Raw genomic sequence first — 25,928 nt, forward strand, 5'->3', positions numbered from 1 at the left:
GATTGAGTTGGAATTCCTAGGACCGAACGTTGTCGGCCTAGTGTAATTGGGAATGGGTTGGGTAAGAAGACACCCTAAACCCTGCTTCTCTTCTAGAGATAATTCCGTGACCAGAAAACGCCATTCAATGGGTAAAATGATCCCATGGAATAGATGCGACACTTGTGCAAAAAGTTACAACGTCGCATAGACTTGTGATTTGTTCACAAGAGAGTTTTGCCATTTCTTGAAATGAGGTTGGCAAGTTCTTGCACAAGTTTAACTTGCAAGAAGATGAGTAATCATCCTGTTACATCACCTTTCTTGGGGAATAATTGCCAAGAAAAGGGAAGTTAGGTAATTGCTTGGAAGCAAATGATCAATCAATAAATTGGAGCAACATGGTCGCCAGGATTTACTATTAATAAAACCTAAGGTATTGGTTAAGTTGGGCTAACAGGGTATGGCCCTAGCCCAAGGACAATAGGGTGAACAAACAAACCCTTGGGGATCTTACCAAGTCGCAATTGATCCCGGATCGAATGCTGGATGTATTCGGAGAGAAGGATTCACTCCTTAGAAATTGGCCAAATAAACGACCCCTGGAATTGATTGTGCTTGTAACAGTTTAGAAAGCACTGTTTGCATTGTTTGCTCAAGTAACTAAAGGATGAAAAGATATCTAAAGCTTCAGGTTGAAGGCCTGAAGGGAGAGGCAGCTTCAGTTACCCCTGACTGCCTGCGTGACCCTAACCAAGGGGGTTGTTGACCGCGCCGGGAACGTGGACTGAACCCGCCGCGAGAGGTCTTTCCGTTGAGCTCTACTTGGAGCAGGAGGACGCTTGGGTGCTAGGGGGGCTCTGGCCTTAAATCCCTTGCCTTCCGGGTCCTGCAGAAGAGGCTAACGTGACTCGGGATTGGATCTTGAGGCCCGCATACTAGTCTACGGGCGGAAGCTTGGAATAGTGATCCCTGGCGGATTACTGGATAGCCTTCGGGCGGATTATGGACAGGCCTACGGGCAGAACTCCTTGTATTTCAAAGATAAAATGATGAAATGTTAAAAAAAGAACTTGTTTGATATTGTTTTTCTATGTCATGTGATAAGATTACGTGAAGGAACCAATGCTTAACAGGATTAATTAAAGAAGTTGATTGTTATATGTCAAATTAATGTGTTAGATAATTTCATAACTAAAACAAACCGAGGAAAGTGCGGAGGATGGACCATGGGTCCGTCCTATGGTTGGGTGGTCCCGGTTAGCCAGGAACTTTTCTCAAAAATCTCGAAGAACAACGAGAGGATCATCGAAAGCAATGACCAAGAATTATGTTTTACCCGATTTATGCTATTTTAGGGGAACGGAATGGGACTATGCCTTATGGCAGAGCGGTTGAGTTTTGCATCCCTCTCGTTTCCCATTCTCCTTGAACCAAGTGCAGCATGAATCCGCTTCGGACGTGGCGTTTCTGTGTAAAGTAGTTCGCTCGGGTCTGACGCTAGTTGCTGCTAGCTAATGACCAAACATGAAAACCCAAATTCAGGTCGATCCTAAGTGGGAACGGCCAGGATACTTCCGCTACGTGGCAGACGCGGGAAGACCTAGATCGCAAGTCCCGTAACATTCCATGGGAGTGCCAGGCAGAGCTTTCTAGACATCCTTTCCGATGGACTGCTAAGACGTGTCCGGGATGATTCTAGTGGACACGTTACAATTGGTATCAGAGCAGACCAACAAAGGACTTGTTTTTAGGAAATTTTAATAAGACGAAGTAAAGCAAATGTTACTGTCCCAAACATTTCCTTACTTTCAATGTTGTCTTGCAGAATTATGAAGCATGGAACAGGTTCTTAGTGTTCCGAGTCATGTTTATGACCGCGATGCATTCCACGGATTATCGACAAAGGGTTGAGATGATGAACATCCTAGACCGCATTTACAATCCATCGCCTATGTACGTGGAACGGAGATGGATGGGTGTTTCAGGGATCTATTACATAGCTGCCCATCGACCTGCGTATCTTCAAATTAACTTGAAGAGAATCAAGTGGATGGAGGAGTTGAAGATCGTGAAGCTATTCGTCTTTGTTGAGGCTCATGCAAACGCGACCCTACAGGTCGGAGGTCGAAGGGTTAACCAGAATAAGTATGTGTACGGGGAAGTGATTCAAAGAATCCCTGCCAACCGAATCAAGGTTTTGGGACGTCATGAGAAGAATGGATATCAAAGGAAAAGATACCCTAATCTTCCAATGAACTATCGATTCCTGAAAATCGATGACCCCAATCCGTACTACTACTCAGTTCCTATAGCTAAATGCAACAACATCTTATTCTCCTCGAATTAATGTATTGACTTGTTCCATCGCCCCAAGAAATAATTGTACCTCAAAAGGGCTAAGCTGATATGAATGGAATAAAACTTTTTTTTTAAAAATCAATGATTGTCTTGACTATGAATATTGATAAAGAAGTAAAGTGATTTGGTCACTTGGCCAAAGGAATACGCGGACGTAGTTTCTGAAGAGTTAACAAAACTCCCGCTTCAAAGAGAAGTAGATCATGAGATCAAGCTAGTAATAGGAGCTGCGCCAATTGCGAAGAGACCTTATAGAATGTCTATACCGGAAGCAATTGAGTTGAAGGAACAACTCAAGCAACTACTAGATCAGGGCTACATCCGTCCTAGCAGTTCACCATGGGAAGCACGAGTACTGTTCCAGAAAAAGAAAGATGGAACACTTCGGCTATGTATTGATTACAGAGGGTTGAATCAATCAACAATCAAGAACAAATATCATATTCCTAGAATAGATGAACTTCTTGATCGTCTTCAGGGTGCCAAGATCTTCTCCAAGTTTATCTTAGGTTTGGTTACTATCAGATAAGAATCAAGGAAGAAGATATCCCAAAGACGACCTTCAACACTAGATATGGACACTTTGAGTTCTAGTTATGTCATTAGGGCTTACGAATGTGCCTGTCACCTTCAATAGGTTAATGCAGGATATCTTTAGACCATATCTTGATAATTCGTGCTCATCTTCTTTGATGACACTCTAGTCTATTCCAAACAGGAAGGAGATTATGAACCCCAACTTCGGATTTTCCTTGAGACAAGGAGGTCACACAAGCTATATGCTAAGATGACAAAATGTGCATTCCTCAAACGTCAGATTGGTTATTTGGGATTCATCATATCAGCAGAAGGAATCTCAGCGGAGCCGGCCTAAGTCAGAAATGTTCTAGAACGGCCAAATACCAACAACTGTCAAAGAAATACGCAGCTTTCTTGGATTGACAAGATGGTATAGGATCTTCATTAAAAACTATGCTTTGATTGCAGCACCTTTGACAGACTTACTGAAGAAGCAAACGTCCATTGCATGGTTAACTGCCGAACAAACTAGCTTTCATAGGTTGAAGCAAAGTTTGGTATTAGCACAGATCCTAAAAAACTTCTAGACCACAGTAAGGAGTTTGAGGTAGTAACTGATACTAGCATGCTTGCCTTAGGATGTGTGCTCATGCAGGAAGGTCATCTGCTTTGGAGACACTACCTGTTGGGTAACAAGTTTACTCTAGTGACTGATCATAAAAAGTCTCAAGTGGATCTTTACCCAGAATGAGCTCAATATGAGGCAACGTCGGTGGATTGAAGTGCTGGAGGAGTATGACTTTGAAATCAAGTACCGACCAGGAAAGGAAAATGTAGTTGCCGATGCACTCAGTCGCCACAAGGCATTCCTTAATTCTCTAATCTTGCAAAATCCATCAACAGCTAGATCTCTAGCTACGAAAGTAACTATGCCAAACAACCCCTTACTTGAACTATCTAGAGAGGAAGCATGCCATAATTTGGCCTACCAAACAATGATAAAGGAAATATCTACCAAGGAGCAGAATCAGAAGTTGCAAGCTAAGTATCAGGAATTTTCCATTGATAATGGACTTGTCTACTAGAGAACAAGGCTGTGTATACTAGCAAGCCAGTCACTTAAGCAGAAGATATTGTAGGAAGCTCACGATTTTCCTTTCATAGGACATCCTGGCTATGCTAAAACTCTTAATGCAGTTATGAAGAGCTACCATTGGGAGAGGCTCAAGGGTGACATTGTCAAATATGACACTGAGTGTTGTCTTGCCAACGTATCAAAGCCGAACATGTCATGATGTTAGAGAAACTGCAACCGCTTGACATTCCCCAAATGAAATGGGAATTCATCAGTGTGGATTCTTGTTGTAGGACTACCCCAAGCCCTGAGAGGATACAACTCCATCATGGTTGTGGTTGACATGCTTACTAAGGTTGCACACCTTATTCCTGTAAAGACAAACTATAAAGCCTCAAACATTGCAAGGTTGTTTATCAAGGGGATATTCAAGCTACATGGGCTACCCAGAAGAATCATTAGTGATCTTGATTCTCTCTTCACATCACACTTATGGAGAGCTATCTTTGAAGCCATTGGGACTCAACTCTATTTTTGTACAGCTTACCATCCCCAAATTGATGGCCAAATGGAGCAAGTCAATCAAGTCATTAAGGATATGCTAAAGGCACACTGCTGCTGGGAACCAAAAAGGTGGATTCAATACTTGCCCTTGGTTGAGTTTGTCTACAATGCTTCTTACCAACAAACCATTCAGATGACCCCTTTTCAAGCATTGTATGGCCATGACTGTCGAAGTCCCCTAAACTTCTCAGATCCAACCTTGAGGGTTGAAGCTTCAAGGCAAATTTTGGAAGAGATGGATGACCAAGTAAAGTCAATAAGACAAGACATCCAAGCCGCCAAGGATAGACAAAAGGCATACGTAGATTTAAAGCATCAAGGTAGAACCTTCGAGGAAGGAGACATGGTCTTCAATTGTGTACACCCAAAGAAGAGTTTCCTATCCTTAGGAGATTGCAAGAAGCTAAGTCCAAGGTATTGTGGGCCATACAAGATCCTTAAGTGCCTAGGACCTAATGCTTATAGACTGCAACTCCCTGAGAACCTAAAGGTTCATAATGTATTCCATATCAGCCTACTGAAGAAGTATGTACCTAATCCTAGCCATGTACTTGATGACCAACAAATTGTAATGCCTAGCCAAGGAGTCCTTGAGCTATAGTTTGACAGGATCTTAGATGTTAGGGAGAGACAACTGAGATCCAGAACCTTGAAGGAATGCCTCGTCCAGTGGAAAGATTATCCCGAGGAGGATGTCACTTGGGTGGATGAAAGCACTCTCAACCATCAATATCCCCAGTCCATCTCGAGATGAGGACATCTCGATTCCTCCAAGGGGGAGAGAATGTAATATTTCCGTTTGAATAAAAATATTACTAGACCAACCTCCCGCACACCGTAAATTCGTGAAAAGATTATCTCCATTTCCGGTAGTTGATTTATGACCGTACGCGAGAAAAGGAGTACTCCGCATTGGTCAACCGGGACCGAGGATCAAAAACCGCATCACCTATAGGGAAATATCCTCTTGGGGGGAGGTCAAGAGGATAATGATAAGTTTATTGCAAATTTTTTTTATTTACCTTTCCCCCAGCCAAAGCGTGGCTGAGGGAAGGGGATGGGCTATATTGGGAAACTAAGGACGTGGAAGGGAGGATACCATGCAAGGGGGCCACATGGGGGAGGGAGCCCTCTCCCCCCCTTGTCCTATAAATATACCCTCTAAGGTGTTGAAGGGAGGGGGAAAAAAGGCTACGACATGCTACTTGAGAGGTGAGAGGAGGAAGGCGATAGGCTATGGAGGCTATTGTTGACGAAGGGGAAGAAGCTAGAGGCTGCGACAGTCTGAAAAGGCCATCGTGTGAATAGGAGGCTGAAGGAGACGTCAAAGCTGCGTGGGGTGAAGGAGCTGCGTAAGTTTCTGCCGCCTGTGACTGAGGCCGCCACTGCCATCGCTGAAAGCTGCCAGCTGAGCCATATTCTTCCACGCCGCCACCATCCCAAGTTAACGTCCATCCTTTCCCATCTGGCTGTTCGACATCATTTCAACCCACGTGGTAATACCACGCTGCTGTCCATGATCAGAAGCTAGAAGCATCTTATTTGGAAGCTTCTAAGGGGCTTCCATAACACCCCTTCCTACCAAATCACAATAAGCCCATCCCGGGATTTGAAGAAAAGGAGGCGAAAAAGGTCCTTGCCACTAGATTTCCCACTAAATCATTTTCTCCTCCCCGGGTTTCGAAGAGGAAGCCTATAAGGCCTTCCTACCAAATCTCCCACAAGGCCTAGGTCTAGTTCTTTGTAAAGAAGAAGAGGGGTTTCTCTAAACCCTTACCACTAAACCCCCCATAAGCCATCCCTATTTCTTTCCCCAGGGTCTTTTAGAGAACAGGAGGATTTTCTTAAACCCCCTGTCCACAAGATCTTTACCCCCGGGATTTTGAAGAAAATAAGTATAAAGCCCTTCCCACTGATCACCCACAAGCCCATCCCTAGCCTCGGGATTTTTAGAGAAGAAGAGGAATAACTCTCAAAGTCTCCATTGCCCCAAGGCCATTCACAAGAGCCCTTTTTGCGAACTCCCTCCTCTCCCACAAAAAAGGTCCAAGCTCCAAACCCTCAGGCTTTCCGTAAGCCAAATCTTGCAAGCCGGTACTTCTTCAAGGATCTGTACTTCAAAGGGGATTTTCGCGTAAGAGGGAGACGGGCCAAGATCATAAGACTGCAAGCCAAGGCAAGAAGTTCGAAATCCATGAAGGCTAACCGAAGATCAAATTCACGATGGGACCCTAAAAAGTCACAAGGCGCAACCGCAAGAGGATCATCTCCTAATATTCCTGTGGATATTTCACCAAACCCACAAATCCAGGTTTTCTTCCTATTTCTTGATTTACGTTGAAGTATTACAATCACGCATGGTTAATTCATGGAATTAGGATACACTTGTGCTTGTCAAATCCACCTAGTTTGATGAGAAAGAATTACATTGGCTATTTCAAAAAGAAATAACTCACGATTAAAGATTGGTCATTTGTAATTTTCCAACGAAATGAACGAAATATGTCCATGCATTTTTAGCAAGTTGCTTTTGTATATTACAAAGTAACGAATTTAGAATAACTAATGACTATCATTACAAAGTCGAGATTATTGTTGTACACCTTCGATTGGCCATGGAAAGATTAAAACATTGCATGTCATATTATTAGACAAATCTTTCTTCGTAATGATTCATTAAGAAAGTTGCTAACAATTGTAGGAATTTGCAAGGCATGGAAATGATTCTAGGTTGCATAAAGTAGGATTAACTCTAGTCAATTCAATTACGTAGTGGTTAGGAAAGATTGCGTAATTCTCAATCAACGTACAAATATTTCATTCAGAAATGAAGTTAGGAAAAGGTTGTATGGTTTGTTTAATATAAAACCTTAAAAACTTAGAAGCATAAGTTGTAAATGCATATCCTAGTAGAATCAATGGAAGTTATGCGAATTTTAACATGTGCTTGGTCTTAATAAGAAAAATTAGGGATTACGAATCTAGAGGATATGAATCCCATGCTTACATGAGTTATGATGTATTACTACTAGTTTTTCCCCTCTTCGATCCAGACAATATCTTTAGGAATAGTTCGTCCTCGTCGTAAGACAAGTAAATTGGTTTACCCAAAACATCTAAACCGCAAAGGAGTCATTTAGGATGGTTAAATTGATACAAAATACCCCAAGTGCTAACTAGGGTTTAGCACGTTAAGGACTTGACCTAGTTTCACGCACTTGTTACCAAGACGAACCCTTGAACCAAAGGTCCTACCCACATTCACGGAATGTAGGGACAATTGGACGCTCATGCATAAAACGATCTAAGGTTTCTACCCTAAGGATCACTCGTTCAAATGATGAAACTCGGATTGACTTGGAATTCCTAGGACCGAACGTTGTCGGCCTAGTGTAATTAGGAATGGGTTGGGTAAGAAGACACCCTAAACCCTGCTTCTCTTCTAGAGATAATTTCGTGACCAGAAAACGCCATTCAATGGGTAAAATGATCCCATGGAATAGATGCGACACTTGTGCAAAAAGTTACAACGTCGCATAGACTTGTGATTTGTTCACAAGAGAGTTTTGCCATTTCTTGAAATGAGGTTTGCAAGTTCTTGTGCAAGTTTAACTTGCAAGAAGATGAGTAATCATCCTGTTACATCACCTTTCTTGGGGAATAATTGCCAAGAAAAGGGAAGTTAGGTAATTGCTTGGAAGGAAATGATCAATCAATAAATTGGAGCAACATGGTCGCTAGGATTTACTATTAATAAAACCTAAGGTATTGGTTAAGTTGGGTTAACAGGGTATGGCCCTAACCCAAGGACAATAGGGTGAACAAACAAACCCTTGGGGATCTTACCAAGTCGCAATTGATCCCGGATCGAATGCTGGATGTATTCAGAGAGAAGGATTCACTCCTTAGAAATTGGCCAAATAAACGACCCTTGGAATTGATTGTGCTTGTAACAATTTAGAAAGCACTGTTTGCATTGTTTGCTCAAGGAACTAAAGGATGAAAAGATATCTAAAGCTTCGGGTTGAAGGCCTGAAGGGAGAGGCAGCTTTAGTTACCCCCGACTGCCTGCCTGACCCTAACCAAGGGGGTTGTTGACCGCGCTAGGAACGTGGACGGAACCCACCGCGAGAGGTCTTTCCATTGAGCTCTACTTGGAGCAGGAGGACGCTTGGGTGCCAGGGGGGGCTCTGGCCGTAAATCCCTCGCCTTCCGGGTCCTGCACAAGAGGCTAACGTGACTCGGGATTGGATCTTGAGGCCCGCATACTAGTCGACGGGCGGAATCTTGGAATAGTGATCCATGGTGGATTACTGGATAGCCTTCGGGCGGATTAGGGATAGGCCTACAGGCGGAACTCCTTGTATTTCAAAGATAAAATGATGAAATGTTAAAAAAAGAACTTGTTTGATATTGTTTTTCTATGTCATGTGATAAGATTACGTGAAGGAACCAGTGCTTAACAGGATTAATTAAAGAAGCTGATTGTTATATGTCAAATTAATGTGTTAGATAATTACATAACTAAAACAAACCGAGGAAAGTGCGGAGGATGGACCATGGGTCCGTCCTACGGTTGGGTGGTCCCGGTTAGCCGGGAATTTTTCTCAAAAATCTCGAAGAACGGCGGGAGGATCATCAAAAGCAATGACCAAGAATTATGTTTTACCCGATTTACGCTGTTTTAGGGGAACGGAATGGGACTATGCCTTATGGCAGAGAGGTTGAGTTTTGCATCCCTCTCGTTTCCCATTCTCCTTGAACCAAGTGCTGCGTGAATCCGCTTCAGACCTGGCATTTCTGCGTAAAGTAGTTCGCTCGGGTCTGATGCTAGTTGCTGCTAGCTAATGACCAAACAGGAAAACCCAAATTCAGGTCGATCCTAAGTGGGAACGGCCAGGATACTTCCGCTACGTGGCAGACACGGGAAGACCTAGATCGCAAGTCCCGTAACATTCCATGGGAGTGCCGAGCGGAGCTTTCTAGACATCCTTTCCGATGGACTGCTAAGACGTGTCCGGGATGATTCTAGTGGACACGTTACACTACATGACCTATAGAACTCGGTGATATTTCTAACGACATAAAATGGATGTTACAACCTTTCGAAAGACAACTAATTTGATAGTTTTCTTAATAATAACACATCAAAATGACACCTGTATAAAAGGTATTGAGATGTGTAATTTTGATCACTTTTACAAATAATATAATTACTGTCCCTCATTTCACCTCTTTGTTCAGAAGTTGTATGTCTTCTCTGTCTTCCTCATATCTTTCTATTCTTTCATTCTCCTCTCTTCTCTCTCTTCTACACCCTCTTCTCTCAGTACTCAACTCTCTGATTGACAAGTATTAGGGCATTTGTCTTTGACCCATTTGGTTATAATCTTATCCTAGGTTTCATTCTTAGAAAAATAGTTCGGAGAGTCCACCTATAATAAATGTTCTATAAAAAGTGCGTTCAAAGGATGTTAAGAAATACCCATTCTTGACATGCTATAAGACCTTAAAATGACCCATTTCACTTTACTAAACATACGTATATTTTTTCAAATTGTAATTAAAAACCCCTTTTGTAAATATAATCCTTTCAATTTTACTAAATATAATACCCTTTCTTTTTCACTCACTTGGTATCTTACATGTTCTATAAGATGGACCCCATGGGATGTTTAGTTACATTCCATTCTCCAAGAAAAGGTACTAGCCTTGAAGTGGACATATACAAAAATCAAGGAGAATTCAAGCCTAGTTAGAGCTCAATGGAGGACATGGAAACTAATTTGGAGGCATCATGGACAAAATGGTAGGTCGTGGTTACGAAATAGACCATTATAGAGGTAAAAAGGTTAAACAAAGGGAAAATAGAGTTAGTGAGAATTAGAATTCCACTCACTTTTTTTAATACACTTTCTCTTTCCACTTCCTTTTAAGATTTTGTAGAAGCACTCATGGTGGTTCTAAGAAACCCTTTCTCTTTCTCTTGAGTGACCATATCTTTCTCTCTGAACATGGGGCAAATGTTCCATGAATCTTAAGCAACATATGGAGTACAACTTTGATTAGATTGATTGACTGGAAGCATGAAAAACACACTTGAAAATCCCCGTACATTTTGCATTTAATTTCCTACCTTCCCCATCTCTCATTACTACCTCTGATCTCTGCTATGTTGAACAAGTGATCATTGAGCACTGATTTCAAAGATATTCTAGCAAGACTTGGTAAGATTAAACATCTGATCTTCATCAATTTCTCTAAAACCCTAAGAGTGTAGGAGAGAAGGGAGAGGGTAGCCATAGCTTCAATCTTGAAGCTAAATATTTCTTTAATTTTTGGTACTTCATGACCTTCAAGGCTATTCTACTACCATCATCAAGCAACATAGACATCAACATTAAAGATGTTGAATGATATTTCAATCTATCAAGAACAATAGAGTTCCATTTTGGGGTTCTTGGTCAAAGAGCTTGAATTTCTTGCATTCAAACATTCAAGAACACTCAAGGCACTTATTCTTTGAAAGATTTATGGTCCTCAAGAAAAGGATAGGTTGATCCATATGTCTGATAGTGCATGGAGCCCATGGATTAAATTGGGATATTCTTATTCTACGAATTGTTGAAGCTTGATTGGATTTGAGTCCTTCGTCTTCTTCAAGATTAGAAAAGGTATTTCATTCACTTTTAATATTTGAAATCTCCCTTAATCCACTTGCTCAAGCTTATTCACTTTTTGATGAGAGATATTAGTTATTTGATGTCAAGAATCGGGTGGTGGGGGGACTTGCTCAAGTTGCTGTGCCGAACACACATAGAATGCACAAGGAGAAGCTCACTCAAGAGACAAGAAGAGAGATGGAGGTCAAAACGTTTTCTTGCTGGTTTCTTCTTCTTCTTCCACGCACTTTACAATGTACACAAAGTATAGATAAGATACAACATAAAGAAAAGTGGCCTACTAAGTCAAACAATGCATAATCGACTACACTAGTCGACTGGCGCTATAACTATGCCAGCTGTAAATAGGTGTAACAACCTGAATATAATAAGTAACGAGTCAGTGGCTATGTGAGAGTCATAATGACCACTGATGTGCTAAGTGTAGATGTGTGGACCCATCTAACCATGCGGTCCATTATCAATGTCCACATGTGTTGAGCTTGTCATCTCAACACTCCCCCTCAAGCTCAACTGCATCTCTGCAACTCCAAGTAAGCTTCAAAACTTGTGAAGCTTCTCTGTACCCAATGCCTTCATGAAGATGTCGACTATCTGATCCTATGTGTGACATACACCAAGTCAATCTCACCTGCTAGTACCTTCTCTCTCACAAAGTGATAGTGTACCTCAATATGTTTTGTCCTGGCATGGAACATAGGGTTTCTAGCCAACTATATAGTGCTCATGTTGTCACAATAAATGACAACTGGACCTTCCACCTGTACATCTAAATCAACCAATAACTTTTGTAGCTATACTACCTCACATGCTGCTACAGCAACACCTCTATACTTAGCCTTTGTACTCGACAAAGTAACTGTAGGTTACTTTTTTCTGCTCCAAGTAACTGCTGCACTACCAAGAGAGAACATGTATCCGCTGGTAGATCTTCTATCAGACATACTACCAGCCCAATCTGCATCTGTGTATCCAAACACCTATGCATCTCTACTTGCCTCATAGAAAAGTCCATAATGTAATGTGGACTTCACATATCTCAATATGCGTCTGACTGCATCCAAATGTGGCTTTCTAGGTACTTGCATAAACTGACTCACAAGACCAACAACTTAGCTCAAGTTTGGCCTTGTAATGGTCATGTAGATCAAACTCTCCACTTTCCTCCTGAACATAGTAGGGTCTTTTATCTCATCCCCAACATCAACACTCAACTTTACATTCTGCTCCAATGGGACTGAAAGTGGTTTGCATACTATCATACCATACTTGGACAACATATCCAAGCCATATTGTCTTTGGGACAGCCATATACCATCATTACATCTGATCACCTAAATGCCAAGGAAGTACCTTAGCTCACCTAAATCCTTCATCTCAAACTTCTTCTTCAAAAAATCCTTGACTTCAGCAATCCCACTATCACTATCACCTGTAATAATCAAGTCATCCACATAGATGACTATGATCACCAAACATGCATCTCCCTTTCTCACATAAAGTGAGTGATCAACATTAGAAACATAAAAGCCAATATTGACAAGATACTCTCTGATCTTGTCAGACCATGCTCTAGGTGCGTGCTTGAGTCCATAGAGCGCATTCTTCAACCTACACACATACGTGGGATGCTCTAAATCTTCCTAACCTGCTGGTTGATCCATATACACTTCTTCCTGCAAATCACCATGCAAGAAGGCATTCTTCACATCCATTTGGTGCAACCTCCAACCTTTGGCTGTTGCCAAAGCAATCACACATATGACAGTTGCCATCCTAGCAACAGGACTAAAGGTTTCTTCATAATCTATGCCATATGTCTGGGCATAGCCTTTTGCAACCAGTCTAGCTTTGTACCTACTAATAGAACCATCTACATTGTGCTTAATCTTATAAACCCACTTACATCCAATAGCTTTCTTGCCCTTCGGCAATGATACTAGATCCCAAGTCTTATTGGTCTCTAATGCAACCATCTCCTCATCCATTGCTGTATCCCAATGAGCATGACCAACAACCTCCTCAAAACATGTGGGCTCAACATCCTCTACTAGTTTCACCATATAAACATAACGGTAAGCTGCATAACCTTCAAAACCAAATCTTTTAACACGGTATATGACCCTGCTAGATCTACGTACCACCGGATCACTCAATGGAGCCTTTACATTACTATGAGCTCTCTGTACACTTGGTGTCTTGACAGAAGGAATACAAGCTCATCATCCAAGCTCTCTGAGCCAGTGGAGTCTCCATCAAGAACTGCATCAATGCCATCTAACACTTTATTCTTTCCTTTGTCTTTACCTATAATGCTACTAGATGCACCTGAAGATGTAGAGGTACTCCTTAGTCTCCCAGACCAAGGACTACTAGAGGATGTCTTTGGTCCAGATTTTGTGATTCTTGCTTTTCAGCCTACATATGAGTGTCATGATCATCATCATCATCCAATGCATCACCACTAGATGCATACCAACTTCTCATTTCATCAAAGATGACATCCCTGCTCACTTTGAACATACATGTGACAGGGTTATAACAGTGATACCCTTTCTGCTCTAAAGAGTATCCAATAAAAACACATTTTTCTGCCTTTGGATCAAGATTCTTCCGTAGCTCATCTCGCACATGAACGTATGTAACACAGCCAAATACCTTCAAGTGCGATACATCAATCTTCTTGCTAGTAAAGCATTCTTCAGGAGTCATCCCATGAACTGGAGCTGTGGGAGTTCTGTTCATAATATAAACATCAGTATGAACCGCCTCAGATAAAAAATACTTAGGCATATTCTTTTCAGCCATCAAGGTGCGTGCAACTTCTGCAATATGCATGTTTTTCCTTTATGCAACCCCATTTTGCTGTGGGGCATATCTGCATGTGAACTGTCTCTTTATCCCATGAGACCTCAGAAAATCACTGAACTCATTCGAGAGGTACTCTCCCCCTCCATCTAACCTCAAGCACTTTACTTTCAAGCATGTTTCTCTTTCAACTGCAACCTTCAAAGTTCTAAAGTGCTCAAGTGCTTCACTCTTTTCCTTCATAAAATATACCCACAACTTTCTAGAACAATCATCAATGAATGTGACAAAGTATGAACTGCCTCCAAGAGATACATTTTGTGTAGGCCCCCAAATGTCTATATGCACAACATCAAGGATATTTCTTCATACATCTCTGTCATGTGAAAAGGGTTGTCTTGCATGCTTACCAAACTGACATGCTTCGCATACCTTATGAGATTCTGCAACTCTAAATGTAGGCAAATGTGTAACCAACCCTTTAGACTACATTAATTTCAGCCTTTGTACATTTGCATGTCCAATGCGTTTTTGCCAAATTTCAATATCTGCAACAACACATTTTTCTTTAGCATACATAGCAGCATTCATAGTAGGAATTCTAGCATCTAGAGTAAACATACGTCCAAATCTACTCCCCTTTGCTACCAACTTGTACTTGCTATTGAAGTCTTCGACAAAGCAGCCCTTTGCATTAAATCTGACTTGCATCCCTTGCTTTACTATTTGACCGACTAACACCAAGTTCTTTGTAATAGATGGCACATGTAATACATCTGAAAGACTCTTTGTCTTACCATCTTGCAAGGACAAGGGAACTTTTCCAATGTGTGAAATTGGGTGACATGAATCATCACCCGTCTGCACATAACCTGCATTTTGCAAATCCTGCATCTCTCCAAACCATTCTGCATGGCTGGTCATATGATTGGATGCACCTGAATCAACATACCAAACATCATTATGTGTTCCCTTTCCTATAACAGCATTCAGCATATGTTGCATAACAAAAAGATGCTCATTTTTGTCTTCATTTTGTCGTGAAGACGATGCATAGTTTCCTTACTGCAACTTACCACTACGAATATCATCTTTCTTAGCATAACATTGGGCTGCAATATGAGCTGTTTTGCCATAGTAGTGACACACAATACCAGAGTTATTAGAACCTCTGTTCTGCCATCCACCTCTTCCTCTAAAGCTCCCCCTGCCTCTAAAGTTGCCAGGACCTCCCGAAACTTACATATTGCCAAATTGTTGATGCAATCTGTTTTGCTGGTTATCACTACCACGTCCTATACCACGGCCTCTTGAAGAGAACCTGCCACATCCCCTTCTTGAACTGTAGTAGAAAGCTTGGACCTGTTCACCACTTCTTTTAGATTTCTCACTCTACATGTTGATCTCTTTAATGATCATAAGGAATACCAACTCATCGAAATCTAGAAATGGCTTTCTGACATATACAGAAGTTACAAAAGACTTCCAAGCCTTTTCATTGTTAAGTCCACCCAAGGTAGACGACACAAAATCATCATCATCGGGCATTGCATCAGTTGCTGCCAATGCATGTGCAATGCTCCTTATCTTCAGTACATACTCATTGATCGACATCTTCCCTTTCTTCAATGTATTCAACTCTTTCTTGAGTTGAATCTTTCGTGCCTTTGTATTTATGGAAAACATACTTTCAAGTATGGTCCAAGCTGCATATGATTTCTCTGCATTTCTAATATGTCCCAGCATATTATTGTCAATTACTGCAGACAGCCAATACATGACCGTCTTGTCTTTTGCATTCCATTCCTTCCGTGCCTTTGTCTGTTCTGCAGTTGGAGGATCACTCACCTCTGACTCCTTTTCTTCACCTGAAACAAACTCGTAGAGTCGTTTTCCAATAAGGAAGTTCATGATATGGAACTTCCATGAAGGATAGTTTTTCTTATCAAGCTTCTCAATGATGGGGCTTCCACTATTCTCTGCCATTATCACAAAACTAATACCAAACAACAAGCAAATCTTCTGCAACCCTCGACTTGTTGTGCACAGCAATACACTAGACAGCCTTTTTCACTATCTGCTCAAAAATACATGCAATCTGCAATCTGTTTGTAGATAAACCTTATGTTTGCTTCCTGCAAACACCTCAAGAACCCACTTTTGGTCAAAACAGTCGAAATCACAGTATACCCTGAAACTGCTGTCCGCAACCTTGCGGCTCTAAAACGAGGCTTGAAACGGCCTCAGATATCCAAAATAACTACGGTGATGCCCTAAAGGGCTCATCTGCAGAATATAGAGCACTCTTTACGCACACCAAATCTCAGTGCAATTTGAGATTTTTGCTCTGCCCTGCTTCCGGTGCCTTCACAGGCACTATCCAAGAGAAAGAGTGGAAGGATGGGAGAGCTTCTTACCCGTGGCTTGCTTGCTTGAACCTTGCTTCTTTTCCTTCACTTCAGTCTTTGAAATCAACCTCTCTCAATGGCTCGGCTCTGATACCATGTCAAGAATCGGGTGGTGGGGGGACTTGCTCAAGATGCTGTGCCGAACACACACAGAATGCACAAGGAGAAGCTCACTCAAGAGACAAGAAGAGAGATGGAGACCAAAACGTTTTCTTGCTGGTTTCTTCTTCTTCTTCCACACACTTTACAATGTACACAAAGTATAGATAAGATACAACATAAAGGAAAGTGGCCTACTAAGTCAAACAATGCATAACTGACTACACTAGTCGACTGGCACTATAATTATGCTAGCTGTAAATAGGTGTAACAACCTGAATATAATAAGTAATGAGTTAATGGCCATGTGAGAGTCATAATGACCACCGACGTGCTAGGTGTATATGTGTGGACCTATCTAACCAGGTGTTCCATCATCAATGTCCGCATGTGTTGAGCTTGTCATCTCAACATTTGAGCCTTTGAATGAACCATAGATCTTAGAGATTGAATACTTCTTTAAGCAATCAACTTTTTGAAATTGAATTTCAGTATCGATTCCATTCCAAGTCAATCATGATTCTAATTTTGCATACTTTTATATATAATTTTGATTTGATTTTTTAGTTCTCTTGTAGCCAAGATGTAAATTGTAAAGGGTAACTACTGCAATTAGTGATTCACTAACTTGTAATGGTAAGAGCCTATTCCACTCCCCAACTTCTAGTTCCTTTTTGATTGATTAATCTATGCATATCATTGAATGCTAATAGAATCATTTTAGTAATTCATATTGTCCATGTTTTCATAATGTAAATTGTAAAGGGTAACTACTACAATCAGTGATTCACTAATTTGCAGTGGTAAGACCCTATTCCACTCCCCAACTTCTAGTTCATTTTTGATTGATTAATCTATGAATATCATTGAATTCTAATAGAATCATTTTAGTAAATTATATCATCCATGTTTTCATAGAGTAGAATGCTCATGCCATGGATATTTGCATCGAGGAAAAAGGTGGATGCTGGGGGAGATAGTGGGACAAAAGAGAAAAACAATGACCCTCACTATAAACGATCCTAAAGGGGTTCAACCAATTGACCCAGAGTAAACTTTTCCCACCTCTCAATGATTCGAAGCTCGTATAGGGAGCACGTATTGTCGTTTTATCCCTCACAAAGGTACTGCAAGTGGAGAAATTGAAGAACTGAAAATTTTAGCTAAAAAGTATTCAAATAGGGCCTTTCTTGCTTAGTTTACAAGGATTATACATAGATTATAGGCTGATTATATATTTATTCAACCTCTATAAATAAAAGTCTTTAACAAAAAATGAACTTCTTACAATCAATTCCCTTGGGGAAGTTATTATATGTATATTCTCTACATCACGTCATGTGCATTCAAGGTCTATTTATAAATATCCTTATCTGTGAAATTTTCTTGGATAAAACACCCCTTTAATCTGTAAATAACCCCTTTATATTACACCCTTCTGTATGTAAAATTTATAAAAATGGTATTTTAAAAATGCCTTATTTTGAGCTCACGTGATACACACATATATTCATGAGTAACTTACCTGAGTCAATTTCTTGGCCTCGAGGAGTCACAACAAGGAATGATTGGGAACATATCAATATTCGACAAAGATTCCCTTAATGAGGACAAAAATATATTCTCTCCTTTGCAAAGGGCCAACTTCGGCATCCAACTTAACATGTTTGAAGTGGGGCGAATCCACTTCAGAGGTACAAGTAGCCTTGACCACTTCATCAACCATCATCAAGCACTTAGAGACATTATAGAAAATTGTGAGTTAGCCACCGTCATCAAAGAATCTACTCACCCTATTATTTTCATAGCTTGTGAAGCTATGAACTATGGTTACCAAGTAGAAGAAAAGGGGTTCTAAATCTAGTTCCATAAAAAGAATGGAGATCATTGGAAAAATAAGGAAAAGTTCATTGAGCTCATGCCTGAACTAGTCGAACAAACATTTCAACTAAAAAGAAAAACAAAAAATTACAACAATATGACAGAACTAGAAACACTATCCTAGGTTTGGAAGGACCCAAAGGTGGTGACACCAAAGGGTGTGCTCTTTACAAAAATAGGGGATAAATAATTAGTGGTTGCTACACAAGTCGTGTACCACATCTTCACTTACAATAAGCCTTCGTCTAGCCTTTCAAGTATTCCAAAATGGGTTTTGAAATGGTTCATGGAGGATATTGGAATGGAAAATATAGTGAACCATGGTTTGAACGCACGATGGTTAGAGTGTATTCCTAAGTCCCTAGTACGAGCTCATAAGGTGTTTGAGAAAGATACACCATCCAAAATGTATCACTTTCAGGCCAAGAACACAATCATCAACTATGGATCAATGCTTAGCCACGTGCTAGGATCTCACATTGGAGTCCCTCATCATCAAATTGATGCATGGGCCCTACCAAACAAGTGATCTGGCTAGGAAAGAACTGGAAGAAGAGAAGCAATGGAAGAGTTCCAGAGCAGACATGGCCAATGAGGAGGAACAAAGACAATTTGAGATGGTAGCTAAATCTCCAAGTCAAAATTTGACAAACTAGAAGTTGGTCACACATAGTAAGAGAGGGAGAATGTCAATAAGGTTATCCAAGAATCACTAGAGACCTCCATCTCTGAATAAGTCATGACTATGATGGCCCTTGAAAAGGGAGAATACAACTCCAAGAAGTGCAAGGAGAGGGCATATGAAGAACCTATCCCACATCCCTCTTGCTTAACATGCAAAGAAAGAGGGACTAGCTACAAGTGCAGGTCTCTAAACTAGCCAAAGTAAAGACCCCACAAGAGACCAACATAAACAATCTACAAGAAAAGAAGCAACATGGAGAATCTAGGAGAAGTGTCCACAACCACCCTGAACAACATTGGAAAGGAGGAGGAATAGAAACCTTAGAAAGGATGTGCAAAGACCTCAAGACGGCAAAGAGTAAAGCACTTAAAGAAAAACAGAATCTATAGGAAAAGTTGGATGAGTAGCTAGAAACTTATCAAAGCTCCATTATAGAAAAAGAGAAATAAACAATAGAGCTACGAGAATAGCTCAAAGAAAAGAAAGCACAACTTCAAGAAGAAAAGAGGGAAGATCTCGACATGGCTAGAGTCACCTAGGATAAGGACGTCCAAAAGGCATTACAAGAGGAGTCCATAGAAGCAAATTTCCACTCTTGCTCTTTTTCTCTCCTATTGATATTATTGTTGGTGAAGATAACGATGATTCCCATGAAAGCTCTGTCATGCAAGACGACGGCCCATGCATTAACTCTATTGGGCTCTCCTATGGTATGGTTGCTACGGAACTCAACGAGATCTCCCGGGGATTGAGGACAGATTTGACGACTTGAGATGGAGGTATGGGCAATTAGGGAGACTATGCACATAAGCTTGCTCCAAAATATGTTTCTTCTCCTTGGAGTCTCGATTGAATCTGCTACCCTCCTTCAACTGTAGGTTGGCATTCCCTTCACTCTGGATGCGGCTACGTTCTTCATTAGGTCCTCATCTTCTCCTCCAAGCTCTTTTGTCAGAGCACTGTTTGCCCCTCCAAGCTCCATCCTTGTGTTAGCCATCGATTCCTCACCACTTGGTCATCGTTCTTGTCTTCACGGATGATCGCCTCCTCCTTCTATCATCGCTTTATAGTGATCCACCATCTTGAAAAAGTCTTATCGATTAAACCGTCATCTTGGCCTCTCATCCTGATTCCAAGTTGACGGCTCACAAAATCTTGATGCTTTTGTCTCCATAAAAGTTTAGAAAAAATATTTCTTTTTTTTTTTGTTTCATGATATTACTGATTCCGTCATAGGTCTTTCCTAGTTCTTTGGTTAGTATTGCATAACTTGCAACATCTCCACTTTAGATCCTTTGGCTTCCTCATCACAAGCTCATATTGCTAGTGAGAGTTTGTCTTCTTCACACTTGAGATCACACCACAGCAAGTTCCCTTTCCCTAATCAAATAATACAAATGTCGGATGTTGCAATGACCCTCTTAGATGTCATGAATGAGTATCTTTTGACTTTTATAGACTGCAAAATGTTGACATAGTATTTATGATGGCAACATCCAAATTACAAGTTACATAAGAAAATTCCAAGTGAAGGATCAACATTTCAATCTTTCCCTCAAGTCCTTAAGTCTTCAAAATAGAAACCTTCATGTAAACCAATTTTCCATGAATTGTGCCCTATCAAGAACATGCTTTAGAAAATAATTTCGTGCCCAATCACTCATGCAATTTGCAAATTTCACTCCATGCTATGCAATTAATCAAATGATGTTGCACACAAAAGAATTATGTATGCATTGAAGAATTTGTGCCTAGCCTAACTACATGTGATCGTGCATCATGCAAATGCAAACATAAAAGATACACACAATAGAAAATAAACTCATAATGATGTTGGCTAAAGAGTCCAAAATCCTAGCAGAAAACTCCTCCCTCACGTTTGCTGTGGTAGACCCACAGCATCATGACAACATCAAGCTTTACCTTGCAAAGAGAATTTGCTAAGTCAAATTCGTTATAATTAGCAACGGTTCTCTTCTCCTTACCAAACCATTCTTTTTCTTCATTAGGTGTCTCTTTATTGGCTTTTATCTTCTTCTTTGGTAGCTCCTTATTGGAGTCAACTTTGCCACCATTAGCTTTTAAAGAACTAGCTTCCACATCAGGATTAAGGACTTGCATCCCCTTATCATCCTGTTTAGGTTTTGCCTCAATAGGTTTTATGTTATCTCTAACATATTTTTTAACCTTCTCTACCCTTGTAATGGCTCGCAAATTGAAAACCTCAGTGGTGTTGACACGCTGCATAGCTTTGATAAGGTGGACACCAATACTAGTAGGTAGCTCTTCTACCATAGTTTTTCCTCGTTTGAATATTTTCTTTGGTCCCTCATCCTACTAAAGGTTATTCCCTTGTGCTAGATGATTGATTAAACCTACTTGCTTACTCCCTTGTTGAAGAGAGCTACATTTACTCCAGCAAAAAGTGCTAGCTAGATAGTTGGACTTCCCACATATGTTACATTTGATATTAAGACAGTTTCTTGGAAAGTGTTGACCACTACACCACTTATAGCTAATCCTTGATGGATCACCATTTATGACTATTTATCTATACTATTCCATTATGATATTGGTATAATGCTTCATCGTGTCCTTAGCTTCGCCAAGAACATTTGATGCACTAGACTCATAACCATGATTATCTACTTGCCATTCAGCTAGCCTAACCACATGATTAAGGACTGGCCACCCACTCATTAATTGGCATGACATTAGGGTTCATTGTTTTGCTTCTACTATTTAGTAGAACCATTTGGCTAACCATTGGTATAGCAACATTAAGAGGATGTAGTAGTATAGCACATTCTGCATTATGCTTCCTCTTCCATTCAAATTGGTATAGGTGTACTAGTCACATCTTGATTTCCATTGGTCAATGCCAAATTATTTCCAAGACCTAGACTTGATTTTAGGTTTATTGTAGACATGTAGACTACTTGTAAGCGATACTCTACCTCTTTTGCTCATATAATAGTAGTGTTTATATTAGCAAGAGAAACACTACTCAAATGCACTTGGATATTAAAGTCTAATCCATGCAAAAGGGACTATAACTGGGTAGCACGTGGAATAGAAATAGAGATTTGCAATTTGGGAAACACCTCTTTTAGTTTCTTGGCATAATCTTGAGCATTCTCATGGGGCTCTTGATGTGTTACATTCATAATACGCACTCAACATTGACCACCTCTCTCAAGGGAAAACTCTATTTGAAAGGCTACAAAAAATAAATCAACCGTGGTTATGGTTTTGCCTTCCAAGCTATGATACTACATTATAGCTCTTTCTTTTAGAGTCATATTGAAAACCATCTTGAGATGTCCTTCGTCCTAAATTCGGTAATTGAATATAAATTTTTGGAACTTGTTGATGTGAATTTTCACATCTACCTCTCCCAACCCATTAAAGATGGGTAGAGAAAAACCTAAGGCTAGAAAATTCGGTGTTCTTGCAAGTATTGCAATGGATTGCACTTGTTGAGATATTGAGCTCCACTCGTGATATGCCAGGGTGACCGTTGTGCATTTATGTCACCACTTGTCAGTTGTTGCAGATGTAGTTGGTACACCGCCCATGAATAATAGCTAGATTATAACTATCCTTATCTACTCTAGTTCGTGGCTCAGTTAGTATGCCACCTTAGTTATTTGAGTTTGGTTTGAGACCCATATATAGGGTTCTTCTATTTCTTTGTATTTGAGTTCTTTTTGGCTTACACAACTAAGAAGATGAAAATTGTTTTCAGCCTCCACCTGTGTGTGTATTCCCCCATTGTGCAAGCAAGAAAGCTACAAGTGAGACTCCTTCCTTCTCTCCAGAATCTTGATATGGTATCAGAGCCTTGTTCATGGTAAGGAGCTCAAGAAAGCAAACCAAGTTTGCCGTGTTCTGGTAACAGGAGCAGTGTTGCTTTCATTTTCTGTTTTGGGAGCACATCTCTGCAGGTAGCACAACTGGAAATTGCAAGAGTGCATTATCTCAGGTTGAGAAGCCCTTCGCGGTGAAGCAAGAGGCTAGTATATGCTGCAGGATTGGGCTTTAGCCCTTGGTGACCCTGTTTTTTTGATTTGAGGCCATTTTCGGGCCTGTTTTGGAGGCGGAAATTTTCTGCACGCACTCAGAAAAATACCCTATTTTATGTTGTGTGACCATTGTTCTACAGGTCGGTGAAAAGTTATTGTAAAAATTGCATCGTATGCTTGTGCTAGAGACATTGGGAGTTACAAAATCATCCTTGTTGCCTGTTGATCCAAAATCGTCACTAGGAAGTGACTGTGTGGTCAAATACCACTTTTGTCAGTTTTGCAGATTTGCCCTTGTGAGGCTGAAGCTGTGTTCTTTGCAGTGACAGAATTTTTTGCAGTGTTCTGTAATGGCGTCTGATTCTCTTTCACAGATTGTCACTGAAAATCTTGACAAGAACAACTTCCAAGCATGGAAGTTTAGAATGACGAATTTCCTTATGGGAAAAGGATATTGGGAATTTGTTGCAGGAAATGAAGAAGAACCAGTTCTTCTTGATGTTCCCAATCAATAGCAAATGCAGGCATTTAAAGCATGGCATGAGAGAGCTAGGAAAGTTATGTACTGGCTATCTATCAGCATTTCAGACTCCATGATTGTGCATATTCAAGATGCAAGTACACCAAAGGAGGCATGGGATACTTTGTTAAAAATGTATAGCACAAATATGCAAGCCAGGAAAATGCAGCTCAAGCAAGAGTTGCATAATGTGCAAAGAGAAAATATGAGCATCAATGACTACCACATGAAGGTGAAGAAGATTGCAGATGCACTTGCTTCCATTGGGTCGCCAGTGGAAGATGATGATTTAGTTTCTGTGACCTTGAATGGTCTATTAAAGGATTATGCACAGTTTCGAACATCCATTTCCATCTGTGAAAGATTTTCTGATTTTAAGGAGTTGATTGCTCTTCTAATTTCTGAGGAGCAGAGAAATGGTGGTGCATCTTCTTCAGGAGGAACTTCAAAAGAAGTTGTCTTCTACTCAAATGCTAGAAGAGGTAGAGGTAGAGGTAGAGGAGGCCAATCTGGAGGCCGTGGTAGAAATCAGAATATGCAGCAAACTCAAGAAAACCAGTCCTATGGAGGAGGACGTGGTAACTCTAGAGGCAGGGGGAGCCAAAGAGGTCGTGGTGGATGGCAAAGAGGCCAAAATGCAAACAGTAATGTTGAATGCTACTATTGTGGTAAAATGGGTCATATGGTTAAAGACTGCTATAAAAAGCAAAATGACATCATGAATGGAAAATTACAACAAGGGAATTATGCATCTTCTAGTAGAAAGGGTGATGACAGAAATGAGCATTTGTTCATGGTGCAGCACATGAATAATTCTGTGACAAGTGCAGAAGAAAGCAACGATGTATGGTATGTTGATTCGGGTGCATCAAACCACATGACAGGTCATGCAGAATGGATGGAGGATGCAAGGAAAATGAAAAAACCAAGATTTGTGGAGACTGGTGATGATACTGCACATCCTATTGTGTAGATTGGAAAAATTCCTTTGTCTTTGCAGGATGGAAAAAAGAAATACCTGTCTGATGTATTTCATGTCCCGAATATCACCAAGAATCTGGTTTCTGTTGGTCAAATGATTGAGTAGGGCTTGCAGGTCAGATTTAATCCTCATGGATGCTTTGTTGAGGATATGAAGAATAAAGATTGCTTGATAGCAAAAGGAAAGAAGAAGGGCAGAATGTTTACGTTGGATGCAGACATGTCTGAATTGAGTGCAACAATGTTTGCACATGGGACCGGTGTAGTTGCAGATATTGATATCAGGCATAAACAAATTGGTCATGTTAATGTACAGCGACTTAAATCAATGCAGGCCCAAAATATTGTTGCAGGATTGCCTAAATTCAAGGTTGCAGAAATGCATAAGGTATGTGAAGCCTGCCAATTTGGAAAACAGGCAAGGAAACCATTTCCTAGACATGTTCAAGAGAGTAAGAATCCATTGGAATTAATCCACTCTGATGTGTGGACTACTAAAGCTGCATCTCTTGGAGGCTGTCATTATTTTATCACTTTTATTGATGACTATAGTAGAAAAGTTTGGGTGTATTTTATGAAAAAGAAAAGTGAAGTTTTTGGGTATTTTAAAACTCTTAAAGCTATGGTTGAAAAAGAAATAGGTCTGCAAATAAAATGCCTAAGGTCAGATGGAGGGGGAGAGTACCTCTCAAATGAGTTTGCAAGGTTCCTGTAGGAGCATGGCATAAAGTAGCAATATTCATGCAGTCATACCCCACAACAAAATGGAATTGCAGAAAGGAAAAATAGGCATATTGGAGAGGTATCTCGTGCCATGCTCAATGAAAAAGACTTGCTAGATTTTTATTGGGTTGAAGCAGTTGTTTGCTACAGCAGTCTACATAATGAACAGGACTCCCACTGCAGCAATACATGGGATGACTCTAGAGGAGAGGTATACTGGTAGGACACCAGATATTTCTCATTTGAACATTTTTTGTTGCATTGCCTATGTTCATGTGCCAGATGAGTTGAGATCCAAGTTGGATCCAAAAGCTGAGAAGTGCATCTTTATTGGTTACTCTCTACAACAGAAAGGGTATAGATGTTATAACCCTTCTACTCGTAAGTTTACAGTGAGTAGAGATGTCGTTTTTTATGAGATGAGTAGCTGGTATAAACCAGTAAATGTGATTGATGATGTAGATGCACAAAATGGTAATGCTACACAGAATTCACAGCAGCAATCACAAAATATTAGTGGACTTGGAGCGTTCTCTAGTAGTGGTTCACATTCTTCGCCATGGATAGACAGATTGAGATCAGGAGAATCTTCTCAAAGCAATGCAAATAGTGGTATT

Source organism: Lygodium microphyllum, chromosome 6, assembly GCF_053477565.2.
Source record: "Lygodium microphyllum isolate KBCC chromosome 6, Lygodium_microphyllum_v1.1.10, whole genome shotgun sequence".
Taxonomy (NCBI): Eukaryota; Viridiplantae; Streptophyta; class Polypodiopsida; order Schizaeales; family Lygodiaceae; genus Lygodium; species Lygodium microphyllum.